At 37.8% G+C, this 23,854-nt stretch overlaps 1 protein-coding gene across 6 annotated transcripts in view; it reads right to left on the reverse strand.

Annotated features, from left to right (window-relative positions):
• The window catches only part of LOC110256428 (uncharacterized), a 1,007,420-nt gene that overhangs the window by 675,117 nt on the left and 308,449 nt on the right, over nucleotides 1-23,854 (reverse strand). Inside the window, exons 6-7 of one of the 6 annotated variants that reach the window (XR_014824872.1) lie at nucleotides 20,876-20,927; nucleotides 15,899-16,018 (exon numbers count right to left, since the gene is read on the reverse strand). The exons of the other annotated variants lie outside the window; for them this stretch is intronic. The gene's annotated coding sequence lies outside the window, so the exon portion shown is untranslated. Of the gene's footprint in view, nucleotides 1-15,898; nucleotides 16,019-20,875; nucleotides 20,928-23,854 lie in introns of those variants that run through there. 6 annotated transcript variants of the gene reach the window in all.

Genomic DNA, 23,854 nt, shown 5'->3' on the forward strand with positions numbered 1-23,854 from the left:
TGTAAAGAAAAATTATTTAATACATACTAAAGGGATTTAGAAACTGAAAGCCTGCATGTAATTATAAAGCTGTTTTTAGGGGAAAACTTAGGTTATCAGAATATACTCTGCTGTTTTTAGAGGTCATAATCCTATTCTGGGGCATGGAACCTATCTGGTTACATGTTAACAGAGAAATTATAAACCCCAACATTCACTTCTGCACTATTAAAATCCATACATTTTTGTGCTATGAATCCCTCACCTGTGTTGTACTCTCTCGGAAAAAGACCAGTTTTGTTTTTCAAATGAGATGTCGGCTTTCAGGCTCTGGGGCTCCATGAACCAGTGAACTCTCCACCAGCAGACATCAGCAGAGGGATCCTAAGTCAAATGTACTATTGCGTGACAGCAAGATGTGGAACATGAACCTGCTCAAGGAATGCATATATTTGGTAAAACAAGATAAATGTGTTTGGAAAAAATAATCATGTTTCTTCTTCATTATTGCCAATGTTAAAAATAATAATAAATAAAAACAGCTTGCTACTAATGGCATCGAAAAGTTAAAAAAAAAAAAAAAAAAAAAAAAGGACCAGGAACATTTGGCATTCTGGTGTTGAAGACCAGTCCTTTTTTTTTGTTGTTATAATAAGTGAAACCTGGAGAGAGAGATGAATCTAAGCAATGTCAAACTGGCAGGGAAATGGCACCTGTGAAGAAGTCTATTGCCAACTTCAACGATGATTTGTCAGGTTTGATTAAAACCTGAATTAAGCAGTCCTCATTAGAACCTCAGAAGGATGAATTATGCTGCATAAATAGATTACTCACGCCCTGATAGAAACACTGGCACCATACACCCTGCTAGTAACTTTCAATTACATTGATAAATGAGAAGTTAAACTGTAATTTTTTTAGCACTATCCATTTTGTCTTTAACATCCTGCCACTTCTGTTTTTATTGTGATTGGAAAAAAAGAGGCTGCAATGAAACAAACAGTCATCTAGATTAGTGTCACACTCCAGACCAAGAGATAATGGTGGGTAGAGTTATGGTTGGAAAAGGGACGCCAGGAAGAGTGAAAAGTGTTCTTTATATATCTCCAGTGTGGCCCCAGATATTTATTAAGGTTGTATAATAATAGCATTTAGGACTTGTCTTCTCTCATATCATAAATAAACTGGTCAGATTATGGAATAAGCTAGTAACAACAATGTCTTAAAAGTGCTATTGGAAACTGTAACCTCATTGGTCAGGGACTAGATTTGTTAACTAGCCAGCAAGTCAACAGATTTCATTTGCCATAGTTAATCTTTATAACATTTTTTAAAAAGACAGAGAGAGAGATGAGGACAAAAGCACTTAGCAAGTTGGTCTCCATTTCCACCTCTCAGCTGTTTACAAGCATTAATTAAATTTATATCCAATCTCAGCCTCTTGGTTCCTGACAGAGTCATTTTTCCTGTTAATGCACATTGTGAAAACTTGGCCTGGGCATTGTAGGAAGGTGGGAAGGAATAGTTGTATTTTCCATACGAAACTTTTTTTTGCTCCAACTTTGAGGCTTATCTTAGCACAGAGATGAACCCAAAAAAACCCAAAAATCCAACTCCTCAAAGACTTGAAAAGCAGCACGCCTACTGTGAAGTCTCTTATAGAGGCAAAGAAGGAAAAATTGTATCTAATGACTCACACAAAAAACTTCTTAACACGTCCTCTACCCATATCTGCCTCTCCCTGGATTTCCATTCCAGGAAAAAGGTGGAAAACTCTTCTCATCCAACCTCAAAATTCCTCCAAAAGCTCTTAGTTTCATTATGCCATCTCCTCTCCTGCTGCCTTCTCGTTGCTTCTAAATCTCTTCTCTTCTTCCAAGTCTAGGTGTAGGCCCAGAATGTAAATTAATTTAAGTTGTCTCAGTTTCCCCTAGTTGTCTTCTCCATCCATGACTCTAAGCAGACTATATAGAACATGATTCATATATAGACAATGGAATAATATTCAGCCATAAAATAGAATGAAATATTGGCACTTGCAGCAATACTGGATGGACCTAGAAATTATCATACTAAGTGAAGTTAGTCAGTGAGAGACCAACACTCTATGCTATCACTTACTTATATGTGAATCTAAAAAAAGGATACAAATGAAATTATTTGCAGAAAAGAATCAGACCCGGAGACTTTGAAAAACTTATGATTATCAAAGGAGACAGGTGGGGGGTGGAGGGCGGGTGGTCTGGGGGTTTGGGATGGAAATGTTCCAAAATTATTGGTTTTGGTGATGGTTGTACAAGTATAATTACAGTAAAATTAACTTAATTAAAAAAAAAGAACATGATTCAAAGTAGCATAATGAACCCTCCTGATAACAGAGAAGGATGGATATGATCGTATACCTTTCAATAGTTTTACCACAGTTCTATTACACCAAGGGGCTGGAAAGACCTCACCAAAAGAAATGAATTGTTAGAAATTTCACTTATAGTGGCTTCTGTTATTAAGGTTTGAAAGCAAATTCCTCTTAGCTTTTTCACCTCACCTATAGCAGATATATCCCAGTTTAGATTGGAGGCTTTCAGAACCTTCCCCCTTTCATATAAAAGAACTTCAAGTTGAGAGGAAAGAAATGTGAGGGGAAATTTTTAGTACAGAGCCTTATAAAAGAAAGAGAAAAAAAGAAGAGAGATGAGATTTCAGGTAAGAAAGCATTAAAGACAAACTACATATTTCAAAGGTATCCTGAAGCTTGGAATAGGAAGAGAGACCAGGAAGAAATAAAGTTCTGAATCCTATAACTGGAGTCCTGTCCTTCCATTCATATTAGGAAAATCATCCCCCTGGGCCTTTGTTTATTCTTCTGCATAATGAGAGAACTGGATTAAAGGCATCTGAAAAGCCCATGTACTTTGATTTTATGAATCCTTCATAATCTAACCTGCCCTCTAACCACCTCTCTAACTACCCCCATCAGTGCTCTAATCTCAGGAATTTAACTGTGTGCTAGTCTACACAGTCTGAAGATGTTTTGTTTCATGTTCTGTGCAAACATTAGCAGTCCCTGAGGACATGTACATTATCTCTATTATTAATTTCATCATATACAGAAAAATAGTTTAGCTACCTGATTATGACACTGTACTAAGTCTACAGAATAATGACCTCACAGGAGTTAACAAATTAAAATAAATGAAGGTGCTGTGAATATAGCTACACATGCAAAGAAAGGATAAAATCACTGAATCAGCATAAATCTGACCAATAAGATGTAAACTGTTGAATGTTTAGCCATGAATTATTTTATCTTGTAACATCAATATACACAATGGGTAATCTCTTTTGAAATGGTCACCTGAAGAAAAAATATTAAGCTGTTAGAATTGATCGGCATTCACATACAAAACTCAGAGGCATTTCTATATTTCCCTTTCTCAATTTTACTTTCTAAAATAGAATTTACTGACTTTCATATATAACCCATTCACTGGACTTAATTTCAAATGGTCTCAGTTTGTTTTTTGTTTTTTTGTTTGTTTGTTTGTTTGTTAATGTATTTTTTTCTGCTGTGTAGCATGGGGACCAAGTTACACTTTCATGTATACATTTTTTTTCCACCCTTTGTTCTGTTGCAATATAAGTATCTAGACATTGTTCTCAACACTACACAGCAGGATCTCATTGTAAATCCATTCAAAGAGCAATGGTTCACATCCAAAAACCCCAAGCTCCTGATCTCTCCCACTCCCTCCCTCTCCCCCTAGGCAACCACAAGTCTATTCTCCAAGCCACGATTTTCTTTTCTGTGGAAAGGTTCATTTGTGCCATATATTAGATACCAGATATAAGTGAATTCATGTGGTATTTGTCTCTTTCTGCCTTACTTCACTCAGGATGAGAGTCTCTAGTTCCATCCATGTTGCTGCAAATGGCATTAGTTTGTTCTTTTTTATGGCTGAGTAGTATTCCATTGTGTATATATACCACATCTTCCTAATCAATTCATCTGTCAATGGACATTTGGGTTGTTTCTATGTCCTGGCTATTGTGAAGAGTGTTGCAATGAACATGTGGGTGCAAGAGTCTTTTTCAAGGAAACTTGTCTAGATATATGCCCAAGAGTGGGATTGCGGGGTCATATGGTAGTTGTATGCATAGATTTCTAAGGTATCTCCAAACTGTTCCCCATAGTGCCTATACTCAGCTTACATTCTCACCAGCAGTGCAGGAGGGTTCCCTTTTCCCCACAGCCCCTCCAGCACTTGTTATTTGTGGACTTATTAATGACGGCCTTTCTGACTGGTGTGAGGTGGTATCTCATGGTAGTTTTGATTTGCATTTCTCTTATAATCAGAGATGTTGAGCATTTTTTCATGTGCTTGCTGGCCATCTATATATCTTCCTTAGAGAACAGTCTATTCAGATCTTTTGCCCATTTTTCCATTGGGTGATTGGTCGGCTTGTTTTGAAGACACAGATAAAAACCATTCTTCAGGCTCCAAAGGAAGAATTCAAAAATAACATGACTTACTTTAGCATCTAATTTTCCTAGGTGAATACTTCAAAAAGAACACTCACTTGGAAGTAAAAATTCTGGATTAAGAAAAATTTCAGATTATTTCCAGTCACATATTCAATATTTCAATTTTATCTTGGTAGTAAAGTAACAATTTGGTAATAAGAAAACACTTCCTTTCAGGCCACAGGATAAGATGCCATCATTTGCAGGGAAGGATGTATTCACTGCTCAGATGACCACTGGGCACTAAATCAATGTTATGTGTTTGACTGAACAACGTGTAAATCTTATTTACATTTGACAGAAAACTGAGCATAAGTTATTGAGTTTTTTGCAGGAGGTTGAATCAGAGATAGGATGAAACTTTTTTCCCTTTTTTTGCTTTTTAGGGCTGCACCTGCAGCCTATAGAAGTTCCCAGGCTAGAAGTGGAATAAGATCTGCAGCTGCTGGCCTATATCACAGCCACAGCAATGCCAGATTCTACTCGCATCTGCAGCCTACATCACGGCTCATGGCAACACTGGATCCTTAACCCACTAAGCGAGGCCAGGAATTGAACCCGCATCCTCATGGATATTAGACAAGTTCATAACTAATTAAGACACAACAGAAACTCCCAGGATGAAATTTTTTAAATCCCTGGTGCTATGATTCCCAACACCTGAAATCAGAACAATGTTTGTAATAAAATTTTGATCATTATTACTTTATTGAAAAAAATCTAGTATTATAAAATGGTAAAAAAAAATATCCATAAATTTTCTTCATCCAGCTCCTTTTTGTCATACAAATCCTCCCTTCTCTCCAGAATACTGAAGTATTGCTCAAACATAAATTACATTGTAGGGAGTTCCCTGGTGGCCAAGCACGTTAAAGATCTGGCATTGTCACTACTGTGGCTCGACACTGCTGTGGCTCGTGCTGTGGTATGGGTCCAATCCCTGGCCTTTTGCATGGAACTTTTGTATGCTCCAGGCACGGCCAAAGTAAATAAAATTAATTAATTACACTATAATACTCACATGGGCCCAAAACAAATTTTTTTTCCTGTGAGGGCCTGAGAGAACCTCTTCATCATCAAGTCCTACAGTGAGGAAGGAGAATAGTCTCTTTAATTTTTTTTACAAAGTTATTTACATTGTTAAACAATTCTACAAGACTTCAAAAAAAAAAAAAAAATTCAACAGCCCTCTGATCCTTCTCTCACGTACCCGTTCGGACCTTCCTCCCCAGACTCTAAAATGTCCACACTGACTCCACCTCTCCAGAAAATCCACCTGCCTTCACTCAGGGAAAGGGAGCAGGGGGTATCCAACAGTGTGAGCTGAAGGAGGAAATCCAGACGTTGACTTCTTAAATAGCCTAAAAATCATTACTAATAATAATCCTGATTTTCAGTCCTACTCACACTCCCAGTTTCCAAAATACCTCATGTCTCCATGTGGTCCCGACCGACCGCCAATGCTACTAGGCTTCACCTCCTACCCAGTCTACATTTCAACTTTCTTTGATGTGCTGATTTCAGCTTTCATCTATCTACTATACTGCCACCTCCTCTAGGGTTTTCCTTGTAATTGTGGATTTATAACTTTAAAAATCACATATTCATTGGAGTTTAAAGAGGAAGCATGGGTTAAAATATGTGTGCTATTCTTAGCCAAAAGTCTGCCATATTTAGCCAAAAATCTCAATTTTCATTTTTTACTCTAAATCCTTATGTATTGATAATATACATGCATATTTTCTGCAATTTAAATATAAATTTAAAATTAAGCCCATGGAACCCATGATGGCTCTTCTTCTACTCAGAGCCGTTATATAAGTTTTTTACCATTTTATACTCCGTGGCTAATTCTAGACGGTTAAACTTGTTTGAAGTTGGGTCTCTGAATTGGTGCACCCTTCTACATTGTCCAAATACATTCAAAATGATAGCAAAAAGATCAGAAGATCATTCAAGTCACCCATACAACAGCTATGAAAACCAAGTGTTGGCTTTCTTTACAAAATGATTCATGGTACCATTTGTGGAGGTACCTCTAAAAGTCCAGAACAACTGTTTGCCCCAGAGGTTGTTCAGGCATCTACATATAAATGTACTTGAAACACAGTTTTTTAGTTTGTTTGTTTGCTTGCTTGCTTTTTAGGGCTGCACTTGTGGCATATGGAAATTCCCAGGCTGTGGGTCAAATCAGAGCTGCAGCTGCCAGCCTAAGCCAGAGCCACAGCAACACAAGATCCAAGCTGCATCTGTGACCTATACCACAGCTTACTGCAACACCATATCCTTAACCCACTGAGTGAGGCCAGGGATTGAACCTGCATCCTCATGGATACTGTCGGATTCATTACTGCTGAGCCACAACAGGACCTCCATGAAACACAGTTCTTAAGATGGTCCCTGTGCTTAGAGTAGTCTCTCTCTTTTCTCTTTTAAAATAAACAATCACACTTATTCTTCAAGGCACAGCTCAAATATTACTTTCTCTCTCTGGTGTCCTCTTTTTTCTTCCATCTCCCCAGGAGAATCAATTAGCCTGTTATCTGAGCTCCGCTAATATTTTGTATATATTTCTACTGTAGTACATAACACTATGCACTGAGGTGATTCATTGCCTATACCGTCACTGTATTTTGAACCCATCAATGACTAGATCTGCATTCCATTCTTTTTGGCATTGCCAGTACTAGTAGAGTACTTATAACTAAAAAGGGCATCAGTAAACAATCTTGAACTCAAACACAATGATGCAAATATCCTGTAATCTGAGAAAGCCCAGGATTGAACAAGGAGAAATGAGGATGAACACTCAATTCAAAGTTTACAATAAAAAGAAGCTTTATGTATTAATCCAATTCCCCCTCACTACAACTACCTGAGGAAGATATCCTCTCAACTTAACAGATGAAAGAACTGAGACTCAAGATCAAAGCTGGTAAACATTGGAATAAGAGCATTTGAAGCTTCATCTGGTCTCAAGGCTAGAGCTCTTGATTTTTTTTTCTTTTTAATGTTCTTTCCTAAGAGATGAGAGAACATAACATGCAAAAAGGAACAGTTGTTCATCTGTGTCTTGCCAGATCTTGATAGATAACTGACTAGTCTTCAAATGTTATGTCCAAATGTTTGTTTTTTGACTTATTTTTTACCCTGTTCATTCCTGAGCCATTACATCTGCCATGGTTAGTTAAGCCTGCTGTGACCCTCTATAGTCTGAGACTGCTATTACTTTAAGTGGTAGTTCTTAGTGCATGAAGATAATGCTCCCAACTGTTCTATCTTCAGGGAAGGAAAGTGGGTAAGACCAATTCCTTGACCTTTATTCTCAACCACATATTGCACACTTGCATGGGAAGTGTGCCTACTAGGGCCTTGATTTTTTTTTTTGGTATGTTTAGAAAAGGAAAATAAAGTGTAACATGGGATACACATAAAGCAAAATAAACCCTGTTGGAATGCACCTTTGGTTCTATTTACCTTGTTTGTCTCCTTTGGGCATCTACATATTGGCTGCAATACTCAAGTCTGAGTCTGCATACATATATATAGATTCCTATATAGTTAACATCTCTATGCCATGTGAAAAAGTCTTTTATATCCATTTCTAATCCCTCTTCTCCATGACTATTAATCATTGTGGCCAAGAAAAAGTGTTTCCATTGACAGTCTGATTTTTCTTCTTCTAGATCTCACTAGCGTCTAGATCCTAGATATCTCATAGATTCTTATGTCTGACATGTCATATTCCCTGTGTCATGATAGGTAGGAAAGCAGAATATAAATCCTTGGCATCTGCCATTCCCATACCTGCTTCAGGCTTTTTACTTCAAGCATTTGCAGCTCTAAATAGAGGGCTTTAAATACTTGCCAAAGAATGCTCAACCTATGCACAGGGGAATCCAAGGCTTCCCTTGAGCAGCCTTCAAACACTGACAAACAGAGGTGAGGACTGCACTGACTCCCAGAGGTGCCCAATAAGACTAAGCCCTGCTGTGTCACTGGTTATCTTCTCATTACAATATCAGCTTCCTTCACTTCTCTGCCTCACTTCCTTATTGGTGCACCTGGGATTGCCTCCCATCTGGCCTCCAGCCCTTAAGCCTAGAATAGCTAAAAGGCTACTTTAAGAATAGTGTTAATTAGTTTATACTATGGATATTTGTCCTCTCCACTATGCAGAGAACAACACAAGCTCCTAATTCCACCAGGACTGGTTTATGCTTATTTCCTCCATCTATCGTTTCTCCCTAACTTAGGTATCCTGTGACAGAGCCTACAACTCTGAACACTGTAGCAAAATTAGAGGCATTTTAAATTCCTTCGAGCAAGAAGAGTAACTGCCCTGCCTGTGTCCAGGATGAAAATGGATTCCCTCCTATCCTGACCACTAAGTGGTACCTTTGCATCTCCAATCTCTTCTTCGTCTTTGAGCTACAAGAAACTTCTGGAGCTACTGCTAAACCATGTCCCTTTGCCCAGTCCTTTCAAGTGAGCATGTACCACTCTTTTCCTCTTATAGCTACACACACACACACACACACACACACACACACACACACACACAACGTGCGCGCGTGTGCACGCACACATAAACAAACATACTTTTACTTATAAATGTGTTCGTTACTTATTGCTGCTGCTATAAGAAATCACTACAAATGTAGTGGCATAAACCAAAAACAAAACTATCTTACAGTTCTGGAGATCAGAAATCTGAAATAAATCTCATAGGGTTAAAATCAAAGTGTTGGCTGGGCTGTGTTTCTTCTGGAGACATTATGGGAGAACTAGTTTTCTTGCCTATTCCAGCTTCCAGAGACTATTTGCATTCCTTAGCTCTTGACCCCATTCTTCCATTTTCAAAGCCAGCAGCATTAAAATAAGTCCTTCTCATGGCCCATTTTCTAATTCTTTCTCTTCTGTCTCCCTCTTCTACTTAAAAGGAACTTTGTGATTACTTTGGGCCCATCAAGATATCTCAAAGTCACAGAGTTCCTGTCGTGGATCAGCGGAAATGAATCTGACTAGCATCCATGAGCACGCAGGTTCAATCCTTGGCGTCTCTCAGTGGGTTAAGGATTTGGCATTGCCATGAGCTGTGGTATAGGCTGCAGAGGTGGCTCGGATCCTGTATTGCTGTGGCTGTGGCATAGGCCAGGGGCTACAGCTCTGATTTGACCCCTAACCTGGGAACTTCCATATGCCATGGTAGCAGCCATAAAAAGATTAAAAACAAAAAAAGATATCACAAATTCAGCTTAGTAGCAACTTTAATCCCTTCTGTAACCTTTTTTTTTCTTTTCCTTCTTTTTTTATGGGCCACACCTACAGCATATGGAAGTTGGAGAAGATATCTACAAGATATCTGTAAAAGGAGTTCCTGTCATGGCTCGGTGGTTAAGGAATCAGACTAGGAACCATGAGGTTGTGGGTTTGATCCCTGGCCTTGCTCAGTGGGTTGAGGATCCGGCGTTGCCATGAGCTGTGGTTGTAGGTTGCAGACGCAGCTCAGATCCTGTATTGCTGTGGCTGTGGCATAGGCTCTGACTTGACCCCTAACCTCGGAATTCCATATGCCATGGGAGCAGCCATAAAAAGATTAAAAAAAAAAAAAGATAAAAAAAAAGATATTACAAAGTCAGCTTAGTAGCAACTTTAATTCCTTCTGTAACCTTTTTTTTTTCTTTTCTTTTTTTTTTTATGGGCTACACCTGCAGCATATGGAAGTTGGAGAAGATATCTACAAGATATCTGTAAAAGAGCTGAAGGTGATGTATTAGAACAAGACTTGAAAACGAGGAAGAATAGGACAGGAGCCTATATTTGATTCTAAATATGCCCTTTAGTGCTATTTCATTTTTAACTATGTGAATACAACACATGGATAAATGAATTTTTTTTTTTTTAAAGAAAACTATCTTAGTAAATGACGGTGTAGAAAGTAGCATCTCAAGAGCCTAGATAACAGATAATCAAAACTTTTTAAAAGGATAACTAGTTTTGCATGATAGAAGACAAATCAATTTGAAGTTCCCAGGGAAATCTAAGAAAAAAATAAGAAGAAGGTGACGGGGAGAGAAGTAATGGGCAACAACCAGCAAAAAGGTGACATTTTGTGCCACATGTGATATAATACTTTCCCATGATAGTACAAAACTATCAACTCAGAGATCAGTGAGTGATCTCTGACCAAAAAAAAAAAAAAAAAGTCTGAAGAAGGAGTTTTCATTCTTTCAAACAAAGTTGGTATCAAATGTTGAAAGTCCCAATAGGATGAGTTAGTGCTTAGACAACAAGTTCTTTGAAAATGAGAAGAAATCTTAGGATTTTGGATTTGGAGATTTGATTTTTCCTACAACTGAAGGGGCAGCAGAGTATCCTGATTTATTGTAGGTTATACACAAATAATGTATCTGATAAGCTTAGCAGAGGGCTGGCACATTAGGTCTAGGGCATTCAGTATAAGATAGGTGTTATATACAATCTCATAAAATCCTCTAAATAACCCTTTAGGAGGAAAATATTAATTCCTGTCCCAAGGAGGAAAAGGCTCACAGACATAATTTTCTTAAGATCACAGACCACGTCTTTCAAAGTTGTACAATACTAAGAGAATCACCAAATTCATCCTAAGGTAGCATCAGAAACGTACACACTGATTAGATCATTATCATCCTATCCTCTACATACTATTTTTACACACAGTGTGGTAAAAAGATGAGGAAATATATGCCCTTTTGTTTTGGAACCTAAGATGCTCTAAACTATCCTTAAACAGATTGAATGGGAAAAAACTGAGTAGGAGTGGAAATGATTGTGATAATGTAGAGAAATTTTTAAACATGTCCATATTTTATGTAGGAGAGTTGTCTTATTTTTTTTTGTGGGAGGGTAACTTCTATCTTTACTCTGTTTTAAGAAACCCACTGCATGTAATATATCAATATTGTAATATCTAATCATGTAATAAATTAGATTATGAACATTATCAAGGATTCTGTTAAGAGTACTAGGTCCTCAACTACAGAAATAGAAAGTCTAAAAATATCAACCAAAACTTATTAATTAAAAATGGCCATACAGGTATTTTATTTAGAAAGATGCTGGAAAATTCCATTTGGATATGATTCATCAATGTCAATTATTGATAAACAGGTTGAACAGGTGGCAGTGCTAAGAGAATCCTTTAGCTTTCCACTGTCCTGATTTACTGCATTTCTCTGTTGAATACTATCAAAGAAAGGAGTTAGTTGAAAATATTTTGTCCTATGGCTTAGAGTTCATTTCTTCTTTCCAATTATTTACAAATGATACAGCTTTGCAATGACGTATTCTAGAACTTCGCACAGGATCCATGTCAACAATCTACTGGACCCTAAAACACAACTGCTTCCAAGAACTAACCAGGGGATAAAATTGGGAAAAATAGAAGAGCAGGTGGAAACTGTGATAAACTATAAACTACATATCCCCTAAAAGAATTCAGATTCAATAACTTTTTCTGTACCAGTCAACAGATTCCTGCCAGCTTTATTTGTTCTTTAAGCTACCAGATTGTGACTTCTTATCAAGAGTGTCCCTATTTTTGCCATTAACATCTTTTTCACAATCAGAGTGTAATCATCCCCTTCACTTCCCACTGATTCCTCAGAGGTGCTCTACACAAGGACTCCATAAACCCGTTCATTCCTTGAAGTTGTCTTAAGTCTCAACTACATCCCAGGCACTGTACTCATCACCAGGGGAGCAGCAGGGAGGCCAACACAGAACAGGCAGTTTAGATAGGAAAGTAATCACTGGAATGACCACAAACAAAGATATACTTACAAAGCATAGCATACCCTGTCTTGTACGGGGTTCTGAGGAAACATAACAGGAGTATTGATCTATTCGAGGTCATCCTAGTCTTCAAGGGCATATTTCATCTAGGAGGAGACCTGAGCTCATTTAGATTTGTTAGGTGCTGTCTTGTAAAATCTTCATCCATATAGATTTAAATTCCCCTGTAACCAATATTTGTTTTGCCCTCCCATGGTCTGAAGATCATTCTATTCGATGGAGAAGACAAAAGCAAAACAAAAGTTGAGGGTTTCTTCTGCTCCTCTATATTACTCATCAATATTGTAATGTTGGCCCTAATCAACACACTGTTACTTATTGATCTTTTTCCTCAAACACAGCTTTTTAAAAATGCATTTCTGACAGTCTTTGCATGCTTCTTCCAGTCTCAGATCAATTTGGATTTTAAACTTTTTGACACTATTCTTAGCAAGCAGCTTAGTTTAGTAAAAAGACAGCTTTGGTTCAGATGTGAATCCTCAACAGAACACTAACAAGTTGTTTTATCATAGCTAAGTTGTTTTGTCTCTCTGAGCCTCAGTTTCCTCATTTTAAAAAAGAGAATAATAATTTCTACTTAGTTCTGTGGTGAGTATTAAACTAGATCCTGGGAGAAAAACATCTAGTACAATGCCTGGCACAAAGCACAGACCCACTGGATAACTGATGATCTGTGCTATACATCATGTCTGCCCTCACCTGTACGCTGGGCTTCTTAGGGACAAAAACTGAGCTTTTCACTTCTTTTATCTCCCACGTAATGTCTAAGGCCAATAAAGAGAGCAGGTAGGTGTGCTGATTGGTAATAACCTTGGTGAAAACTTAAAAGAAATTCCACAGTTGATGATATTCTTTAGTTTTGCAAGGAAGAATAGCTTTTACCTTGTAAATACTAAATTGCACGTTCCTTTTCCAGTTAAACATGCAGTTTGTTTACAACTAATTGTCACCTTAGTGGCTTTTGCTCCAATAAACATTCATATACTGTTTGCAGGTTAACACTTCTACTATGTCCCTGTTCTCAAAGAATAAATATCCCACATGATAAGGGCTTATCTCCTACACCAAACAACCCTCTGCCTGAATTTTTTCCTGAATAAGTCAAAATATTCAGTTATTTTGATGTGAGCTGAGCAAAAGCAAATTTCATCAAGTACCATTAGAATGAGGCATAGAAAAGAAAACCTAGTCCTCCATATTATAAACTATTTGTCTACAGCAATGAATTCCTAACTCTAGGTGGTTATATCAAGGAAGAAAGAAGGGAAGTTTCATGATTTCAGTTACTAAAGAACTACTATAAAAACGTAAACTGTTAGAGGGGAGCCTCACTTTACAAAACAAAAAAGCAAATGATCTCTATTTTATGAATCAGTTGAGTTTTGGCAGTTCAGTCTAGCAAATATTTCTCTGGAAGTACCAGAATAAGACTATGTTCCATTTACTAACTAAATTAGTAACAGAGATAAGCCCACATCTCCTCACTCCCTGCCACTCATTTCTGGGACAATACTGTCCTGATATAGTGGACACTGTAGACACTCTGCCCAGATCCTCTCCAATCCCTTCCATGGCTCCTGTGTGCTCCAACTCTGAGTTCTGTGTCTCTTTGTTTCTAGGGACTGTCTTTGGGGAGTTGTATGTTGTATGTTTCTGGGACTCTTTTTGGGGAGTTGTATGTTGCTAGCTACCTTGCTACTATTAGATTTAAAATATTTATGTGCAATTTTTAAATGTTATTTCTAAAAAGTGGACAAATTCAGAGTTTAAAATTAGATTCTAAGAATACATTTAACCTTCTAATCTAGACCATCTGCACTGGTACCAGAAAAAAAGATTCCTTCACCCACCGAATGACAGTGATAACAACTCCATTGGTGATGTGAACTACCAAATGTTCCTACACTGTTGCCTTCAGGATCAATGCTACAGATACCTCAAAAGTACCTGAATCTAGAGCTGTAGAAAAAATATACACACAAATACAAATACACATATTAATACCTCATTTAACTCCAATGTCTAAACCAGTGACTATCTCTTATAAAAGGCACTCAATACATATTTGATAAATTACAGAATAAATGACCAAATGAGTAAACAAGTAAACTAATGGGCTTAACAGAATTATACTGAATATCATACATGTACCAGGTACTGGACTAGGTTCTAGGAACACCACAATCAGCAAGATCATTCATATATTTTACTCTGATGAAGTTTACCTTTTAGTGAGGCAGAAAGACAGACATACTCTGCACACATGTGCATGTGTGTGTATATACACATATACACAGACAGAGAGCTGAGTTCTGTTAAGAGGATAATGGTTTGTAGGGATAAAGAAGATCCAATATGGAAGGTGGCAGCAAAGACAAGAGTAAAAGAGTAACCAGGCCTCCCGCCCACTTTGGTATTTTCCCCAGTGGCTGCTGAAGCTATGGACACCAAGTCATATGCATGTATCACTGGTATGTCAAGGATGGACAATATTCCCATGAAGACATCAAAACAGGTGTCTTTACAAAGAGAATTCTAATTTTGGTAAACTCAAAGCCACTGTATAGGAAATATTCATACAAAGTAAGGAATCCTCTCTTATCAGTTTTACAACTTATCTTTATGGTTTACTTAGAGTAAGGTGAATCCATAACGTGATTAAATAATAATGTAGTGGATTGTTAGAGCCAAGAATGAGAGGAAGCTTGTAATGAGTTTCAGCAAAGGTTGAGATAATTTGGCTCCCTCCCCAAAATGCATGTTTTTCTCACTCTTTTGACAGTATGAGCTCCCACACACTATGGAATAGCATGCTGGTATCAACCTGAATATAAACGATGGTTTCCAGAATTATGATAATTCTTCCTCACAGAATAAAGAATACTATTTAATTCTATTAACTGTTTACTTACTTTAGTAAAAACAGTATTTAGTATGATGCTGTGGGAAATTACCTCAACTCCCCTGCAGCTGCACTGGAAAGTCTATAAACAATTTTAGTCATTCTTAGAGTATTTCCTAAGTTGAAGAGAATCACATGATAACTAGAGTGATGACACCATCAGAGTCATACACAGTGGTACCTCGCCTGCTACAGGAAGGGAAGTGGCTAAGTAAACTCTGTTACAAACTTACTAGAAAAAAATTACCCACATAGAAGATAGTAAATATGACAGGATAAGGAATGAGCTTTAGGAGTTCCCGTCGTGGCGCAGTGGTTAACGAATCCGACTAGGAACCATGAGGTTGCGGGTTCGATCCCTGCCCTTGCTCAGTGGGTTAACGATCCGGCGTTGCCGTGAGCTGTGGTGTAGGTTGCAGACGCGGCTCGGATCCTGCGTTGCTGTGGCTCTGGCGTAGGCCGGTGGCTACAGCTCCGATTCAACCCCTAGCCTGGGAACCTCCATATGCCGCAGGAGCGGCCCAAGAAATAGCAACAACAACAACAACAAAAAGACAAAAGGACAAAAAGACAAAAAAAAAAAAAAAAGAATGAGCTTTACATCTGGAAACTGTATATTGTAACTGTCATAAGTTCTTCTTATATTTTAGACCAACCTTGCTCAAGTGTGTTGGGCCTAAAGCATGAAAACACTGCCGTCAACATGCCATCAGCCTTCATGAAAGCTCTGGAAAATAACCCATTTTTGACATGTCAAAGATAGACATAACGTACATCTGGAAGGAAAAAGAAAATAGAGAGAGATGGTAGAAGAAAATCTTTAGCCAACTCTGACATCTTAACTTTAAACTGCCTTGTAAGGTCCTCTGTTGTCTCTATCATTCACTGGTTCTTCAACCACACAGGTCAGGCATGTGACCAGGAATGTGGTGTGGTATTAGAGTCAGCAAAATCCGGGTTAAATTCTGGCTTGGCCACATAAGCTGTAGGGAACAATTGGGCTCATGACATACTTTAAGTATGATTTTCCCCATCTATGAAAAGAAGTAAAAATGCATATTTTACAGACAGTTAAGAGGGCTAAATGTGGTTACACATGTAAAATTCCTTTCATTGCCACATGGCAGGTGTTTAATAAATTTTCAAATAAATAATGGTTGTCCTCATCTCACCACTAAGGAATGAAGAGTGAAGATTTGTAAAATTACAGTGACTCCTTAGGGTATAATCACCAAATTGTTCTAGCTTCCCTCCTCTTACTTACTTCCAAGTTAGAGAATTGTTTGACATCCTCCCTATCTCTACAGGGATTTATTTTAAAGCTAATATCCAGCTGTCTATAGCCTTTCACATGTGACATCTACTCTTCCCTTTTGAATCCCATGCACCTGCAGACAAATACTCATAAAGCTTTACTCTGATTATGTCACTTCATTTCTACATAATCCCTGGGGACTCCTAAATGTCCACAGAAAATGTTCAAATTCTAAGCTAGGGCACTGAAGACCCTCCTCTCTCAATATACATATGTGGATGGAATAAAAATATAAAATCTGTAATTAAAATGATTACCAAAATCAACTTATGCAAATTATAAACATTACAATATTCTATGGCTAAATAGATTGAGAATCTGTTTTACAAATATATAGCTAGTCAGTAGCAGATGTCTTCGCTAGAACTGCTAGATTGTCTCTAAAATATTATGAACATTATGTTCTTTTACCAGAAATGGAAAGGTTATGCTGAGCTGCACAGAAATATGAATAAAGTAGTAACTTGTAGAGACTTGGATAGACAGAATAATATCAATAATAATAGAAACTATTCAATGATGCCTGTCTCAGTACAATTTCCCTAGAAAGATTAAGTCAAAAGCTTACTGCTAACTACTTATTAGGAAGTTCAATTCCAGAGAAACAGGGGTAAAGGAAATAGGTACTAAAGGAGGGAGAGAATACATAAGGGAGTATATTACTGAACTGATCAGTTGTAGCATGGTCCACTGATTGCCTAGGCTCACTGGACAGCAGCTTCAGAGAGGCATGTAAGACAACTGTGTTTCCAAACAGTCCACATGAAAGGGATAAGAAGGAATTTCTTTCCTGGTTCCCTCCTGGGTTCTGTCCCTTGAACAGTCAATGGTCACGCCATGGAAAATTAATTCTCCACATTCTGGTGGCATCACCAACCCCTTCAGCAAATGTTAAGGAAGCCAGATCTTATGCCCGTCACCGTGGTGCTTTGAGGCAGGAGGTGGTGAGATAAGCTAGATCCTTACCTGAGGTAATGGATCTCACAGGCATCATGGAGGCAGTTACTTAAACAATGGAGTTTTACTACAGCAGCTTGCTAAGTGAGGTCCATGTCAAGTCGGTCACAGAATCCCTTTTGTGTCTATTCAGAATTAAGTGGATTATTCTGTGATAATGTGCATGAAAGATAACATGGGAATACGCAGACGGAATAGGAAAGCCTTCAGCCCATTCAGGAGATCTAACATACATGGAAGGAGAGAAGGAAGGAAGCAGGATTGGATCAGGTGAGCTTCGGGCTATGATGCAGGTTTGACAAAACCTAAGCCAATTCCATAGATGCTCTAGAGCAAAAGAGGAGTCCCATATTAGGCATAAGTGGCCAAACCCCAGTACCCCTACCATGTTCAGTGATGTACTGAAAGCCACCCAGGAGGATAGTGACCTTGGCCCAGTTCTATGGCATATCCCTAAGGTGCTATAGTTGGTTGCTATTAGCTAACTACCTATCTCCCAGCTTAAAAATAAGTTCCTTCTTAAAGGGAGATGCAGACAAGACATCTCTACAACTCCCATACCCACAGAAGCCTTCCTTCAAGAGCAGCTGGCAGAATGAAAAGAATTTGATAAGAATAATGCCCTAACTGTAAAATTCAAGGCATGGTTTTCTTGTTTGAACTTTCTGATTTGAACACTGTTGACCAATCCTTTCTAGCTAATCCTGACTGCTACCCAGTAAGTATACGACTTCATAGTGAAAATCTCAGCAGAAAAATAAAATGGCCAAAATTATTTAGGAGCAGTTTCAAAAAAATATGCAGATAAATGCATAGTTTTGTATAACTGAAGAACAAAGTTTTCACTTTCTTTGGACTAGTTCAGCAATATAGAGCAGGTGATAAATAGGAACATCTTCCAAGATGAGAAATGGTGATGAATACAGCAGGATTGACTGATGGAGAAAAGAAAAAAAAATCTAATTTGTACAGCAGCTAAGCTTTAGTAACTGAGAAGGACCAAAGTAGTCTGTAAATACTTGGGATGTAAAACACTAAAGAAGAAAACAAGATTTGTAGAAATGCAAGAGATTTAAGTCCATGTAATGGAATAATTTTTAAAATAAATAAATAAAATCTTGTGCTGAATGGCAAGAAAACCTCCTGGCCTAGAAGAAGCTTAAGAAATCATATTTAAAAGTAGACTAGAAAGAAACCCAGGTTACAGTAAACAATTTTGTGCCATCCCATAGGGGAATCAACTTATTGGATTTTTTTCCATTTCTTGTTTATCTCCTTCTGCGTCTCCACCACAACTTTCCAGAGACTTTATTAGAGCTCTGGGCATAAATGGATAACTAATGATTTCCCTGTGGAAGGAACAAATATCCTTGGAGAGAGGCTGAACTGGAATTTTTCAGGCAACTACCATATTCTCTCTTAACGTGGCAGCTGGTCTGCTGGAGAAAAGTACAGAAAGTCCCCAGCTGAAGAGTAGGCTGTGTTCTAAAAGCTGCAGAGTAAAAACTCATAAATTCCAGTTCCCCATGGAAAGATTTAACCATTAACAATAATTAACTATCGTTACAGAAGTACTGCCCAGATCAAGCTTGCTTAACCCCTATGGTACCAGAGGAATGGTGATAATTTAACTAAGTTCCTAGTCACTTGTATCACTGCTAAGCACCTGCTTCTAAGGGGAAATGCATTACAAGTAAGCAGGATGTTAACAGATGCAAACTACTGCATTTGGCATGGAAAAGCAAAGAGATCCTGATGTATAGCAAAGGAATCTATGTGTGGTCACTTGTGATGGAGCATGATGGAAGATAATGTGAGAAAAAGAATATATGAATGACTGGGTCACTTTGCTGTACAGTAGAAACTGACAGAACACTGTAAACAAACTATAATGGAAACAATAAAAATCTTAAAAAAAAAAATAGGCAAGACCTGCTTTTGTGACCTGACATTTGGAATTTCTGAATTTTGACTTAAAAAATTCAACTAGTAAGAGTTGACTACACATATATGTATATGTATAACTTAATCACTTTATTGTACAGCAGAAAAGATCAGAACATTTAACTATACTTCAATAAAACCTTAAAAATGAAAAAACAAACAAGTAAGCAGGGCATCAGAAAAACAAAGCAGTCTTGCTACAGCAATAGAAGTGGGTATCCTCTCAATTCTTACCCCAGCAGTAGGACAAGGAATGCAGCAAGGAGGGGTATCTTGTACTGCCATTAACACTCAGAGTTGGCTTCATGGGCATATAGTCACACAGGGCCCTATGCTTAGAAGAACCCTATCTTTGGTTTAAGGCTGTGCTATCACCACCTTGAAATTTTTTTAATAGTTTTGAACAAGGGTCCAGCATTTTTATTTTGAACTGGGAATTATGCAGGCAGTTATACTAATACTATCTTACAATTAATGAAGTTAATTTCCATACACTACCCATGCACTTACTTTATTTTCAAAATTCTTACGAAGTGAGTAAGGCAGGTTTTACTGTCTGTTTTACAGCTATGTAAATTGAGGCTCAAAAACGATGGGACATTTGCTTCACACAGTTAAATACATGGCAGAGCTAAGAGCTAAACCTATGACCTCAGACTGCCAGGCAACAGCTCTTTCCATTAGTCAGCACTGCCTTCAGACATCGTGACCTGTGGTTCATCGACAGAATAAAATAAAGAGTGGGGCAGGTGAAAAGAGCCTTCTCTCTCAGTAGCTCACATTACTGATACTATTTCACCTCAAATTCTTTCTCTGTAAGTGACAAGATCTTGCTCTTTTTTGACAAGATCAAGTTCTTTTTCAATGTCTTAACAGACCTTAAAATTTGGCTATTCAGTCACCATCTAAATCCCACTGATCTTCATGTGTAAAGGTCCTTTCCCTAATTGGCAGGGTTATATCTGGGTTTCCTATGCTTGTTTGACCCTTGTCAGTACACAGAAATGATCTGTGAGTTTGCCAGCTGAGTGTTGGGATTACTGTGTAACTTTTTCTTAGCTTTATACAGTAAGAAGGGGAGTTCTAATTAGGAATCCCATGAGACATAGCTGAAAGATGTTGAATAGCATGAGATAAAGTACATCTATCCCTGTTAGAAAATGCCTAGGGGTATCAGTTGAGGAAAAGGAGCAGTGATGATAAGATATCAGGTTATGAGGATTACAAAAACCCTTTGAAGATACACAACGTGGCAGGAATGACCAAGCCTTCCTCACTTTGCACAACAGATCTGAAGGTAGGAAATTTCTAAAGATTTCAATTTGTAAGTATAAAAAGAGTTTTAAAACCTCTGGTGACAAGAAGGTTATTTTTCTCTCTAAGGTGCATAAGACATAAAGGATCATATTTAACTTACCAAGCTCTTTGGTCTTGAGGGATAGTAATAGCAGACCCAATGATGAATGTGACTAAACATTGAAGTAAGAAGACAAGCGATATAATTACTATAATGTCCTATATGATAGAAACAGAAAAATCACTATAAAAATTATATACCAATGCTACCCCTCAGTTTCAGAAAACAACTAAGAGTAAAAATAATATTTAGCTTAATAATTTAGTCTAGATCTCAGCACCATGTAAAATAAAGCACAGAGGAAAAAGCAAGAGTTCTTGAACCATACAAACTTAGGACAGATTCCCTGTTTACTTATTTCCTAGTTTTGTGAGGTAGGATAATTTATTCAACCTCAATGAACTGTTCTGACTTTATAAGAAAAGGGAAGATAACAACATCCATCTAAGTTTGTTGGGAATGATAAACCTTATTTCACAGTGCTTGACAGAGTATGTGCTCAAAAGTGGTAGCTATTATTACTATTTATTCCCCTCCAATCAAGTTTACTTAGAATGCTTGGCTTGCCTGGGAGATATTCTTTTCTATCCTGAGAGGATGCTTTGCCCAGTAGCACAAAATCTATAGTTGCTAATGGCCAAAGAGACAGGCATTCCTCCATTTCCAGGTAACAGAATCTTAAAATTGGAGTGGAAAGGAATGTGGCCCTTCTCTTAACGCTTGTTCAAGCTCTGGTACTCCCACACAAAGCATATATTTAAAATTATTCTGCTGCATCTCCTTTTCATCCATCACTGCTCCCAGCCCAACACTGGCATGGCCAGATTCCAAGACCAGCTTAAGTCTCAGAGGATCGGTTATTCAAGGCACCACTGTGCATTACAAGAGTAGAAGCATTTTAGTACTTTGATTACATGCTGCTTCCAACACAGAGTCATTTTGTGTAAGCTGCAATTAAACATTTACAATTCATTTAAGAGCAGTAAAAACGACATGGTTTTAAAACATAATTGTGATGTTGGGTTTATAGGGTTTTTCTTTACATCTAAATATTTGCAATCATGCAGTGTTGATATATGTGTAACTACCTATGGAAGAAGAAAATATAATTTTATAAAGAGATATTCTGAGCTTTTGCTATTGCCAATAAACAATATTTAAAACATTTTAATATAGTGTAAGGATTTTATGAGTTTTTCATATTTTGAATTGTGATAATAATTTGGATTTCTATGTGAAAATGGTTATAATCAGCATCATTTTTTCTAAAGGAACTATTACCTTCCATAAATTAATGAAATCTGTATAGCAATAGCTTGATTCACTTTGTGGTTAATTAATTTTTTTTTTTTTTTTTTTGGCTTCTTAGGGCCATAACTGGCATATGGAAGCTCCCAGGCTAGGGCTCAAATCAGAGCCACAGTTGCCAGCCTACATCACAGCTATAGCAACACAGGAACCGAGCCACATCTATGACCTCACCAAAGCTCATGGCAGCACCAGATCTTTAACCCGCTAAGCAAGGCCAGGGATTGAACTGCACCCTCATGGATACTAGTCTGGTTAGTAAACCGCTGAGCCACAACAGAAACACCTAACTCTAACTTTCAATAATTATAACAATCTAAAAATCTGCCCTTATGCTATAAAATTTAATAATTTTAGCAGGTTTTCCCAAATCTGTCTGCAGACAAAGTTATTGTACTTATGATTTGTGTTCCTTGCTTCCGCACTTGGCTCTTAATATACTATAGAAAAGATTCTCATGTTTTCAATACAGGGAAAAAGCCAGCATAGTAAGACGTAAGGAAGACATCACAAAACTAAAAGTTAAAAGGCATGGGTTTTATTTCCTACTTGCTCTAGGCTAAATGTTTATACCCTCCCTAAATTCACATGTTGAAATCCTAAAGCACCATCTGATGGTATTGGGGGTCACTTTGCTGTACAGCAGAAATTGATGGAACAATGTAATCAACTATAATAGAAACAAATAAAAATCCCCCCCCAAATTTTAAAAATGAAATAAATTTAAAAATTCTCACCACAGATATTAGCGGTGTTAAAAAGCATCTAGATCAAATGCCTGAATTCATACATGGAAACAGAGACAGGAAACCACTATCCACAATTTACCACTTGCTGAAATGGTGGCAAAACCAGGAAGAAAACACAAGGCTCCTGCCACTGGTCTATTGTTACTGACTTGTAAATGTGTCAGGGATTTTTTTTTTTTTTTTTTTTTTTTTGGTCTTTCTCTCTTTTCTAGGGCCACACTCATGGCATGTGGAGGTTCTCAAGCTAAGAGTCTACTTGGAGCTGCAGCGGCCAGCCTATGCCGCAGCCACAACAATGCGGGACCCGAACCATGTCTGCGACCTACACCACAGCTCACGGCAACACCGGATCCTCAACCCACTGAGAGAGGCCAGGGATTGAACCCGCAACCCCATGGTCCCTCGTCGGATTCATTAGCCACTGAGCCATGATGGGAACTCCTATGTCAGGGTTCTTAATGCTAGTATGACAATGGGTGAGATGATTTTGAGAAATTCTGCCAGGTGCATTTAAAGCTACCTTGCTCATCTTTTTAATGTACTTCCTGTGATTTCTGTTCTAGTAGTATGCAGAAGTGGGGAATAGAAAACCATGCGTGATGAAGAAAGCATATTATGCATCTCTGAAGCACTGAAATAACCCTGGACACCAGCAGTTTCTTGTGGCCTCCCACAATACTATAAACCATTTTCTTAATTCAGATTTTAGCAATAACCACAACATATCAATTAACATGGCTAGGAAAAAAACCTGATCTTTAGAAAGTAACCTCACAAGAAAGGCAGTATATTGAAATAACTTAGCTATGGTAATAATTACTGACCCTAATTTAGGCATGCCTCCATTTCATCTCTATAGTTCTAATTTCCTATACATTGCTTCTGAAATTTGCTTCCGACCTCTTGACACTTGATTATTATTATTATTTTATTTTGTAATTGGTTCTACATTACTCAGGATCTCACCAAAAATGTCTCAAAG

Source organism: Sus scrofa, chromosome 13, assembly GCF_054392235.1.
Source record: "Sus scrofa isolate SSC_HxYL_T2T_F1_AM1 chromosome 13, Sscrofa_HxYL_maternal_Yorkshire_Landrace_v2.0, whole genome shotgun sequence".
NCBI lineage: Eukaryota > Metazoa > Chordata > Mammalia > Artiodactyla > Suidae > Sus > Sus scrofa.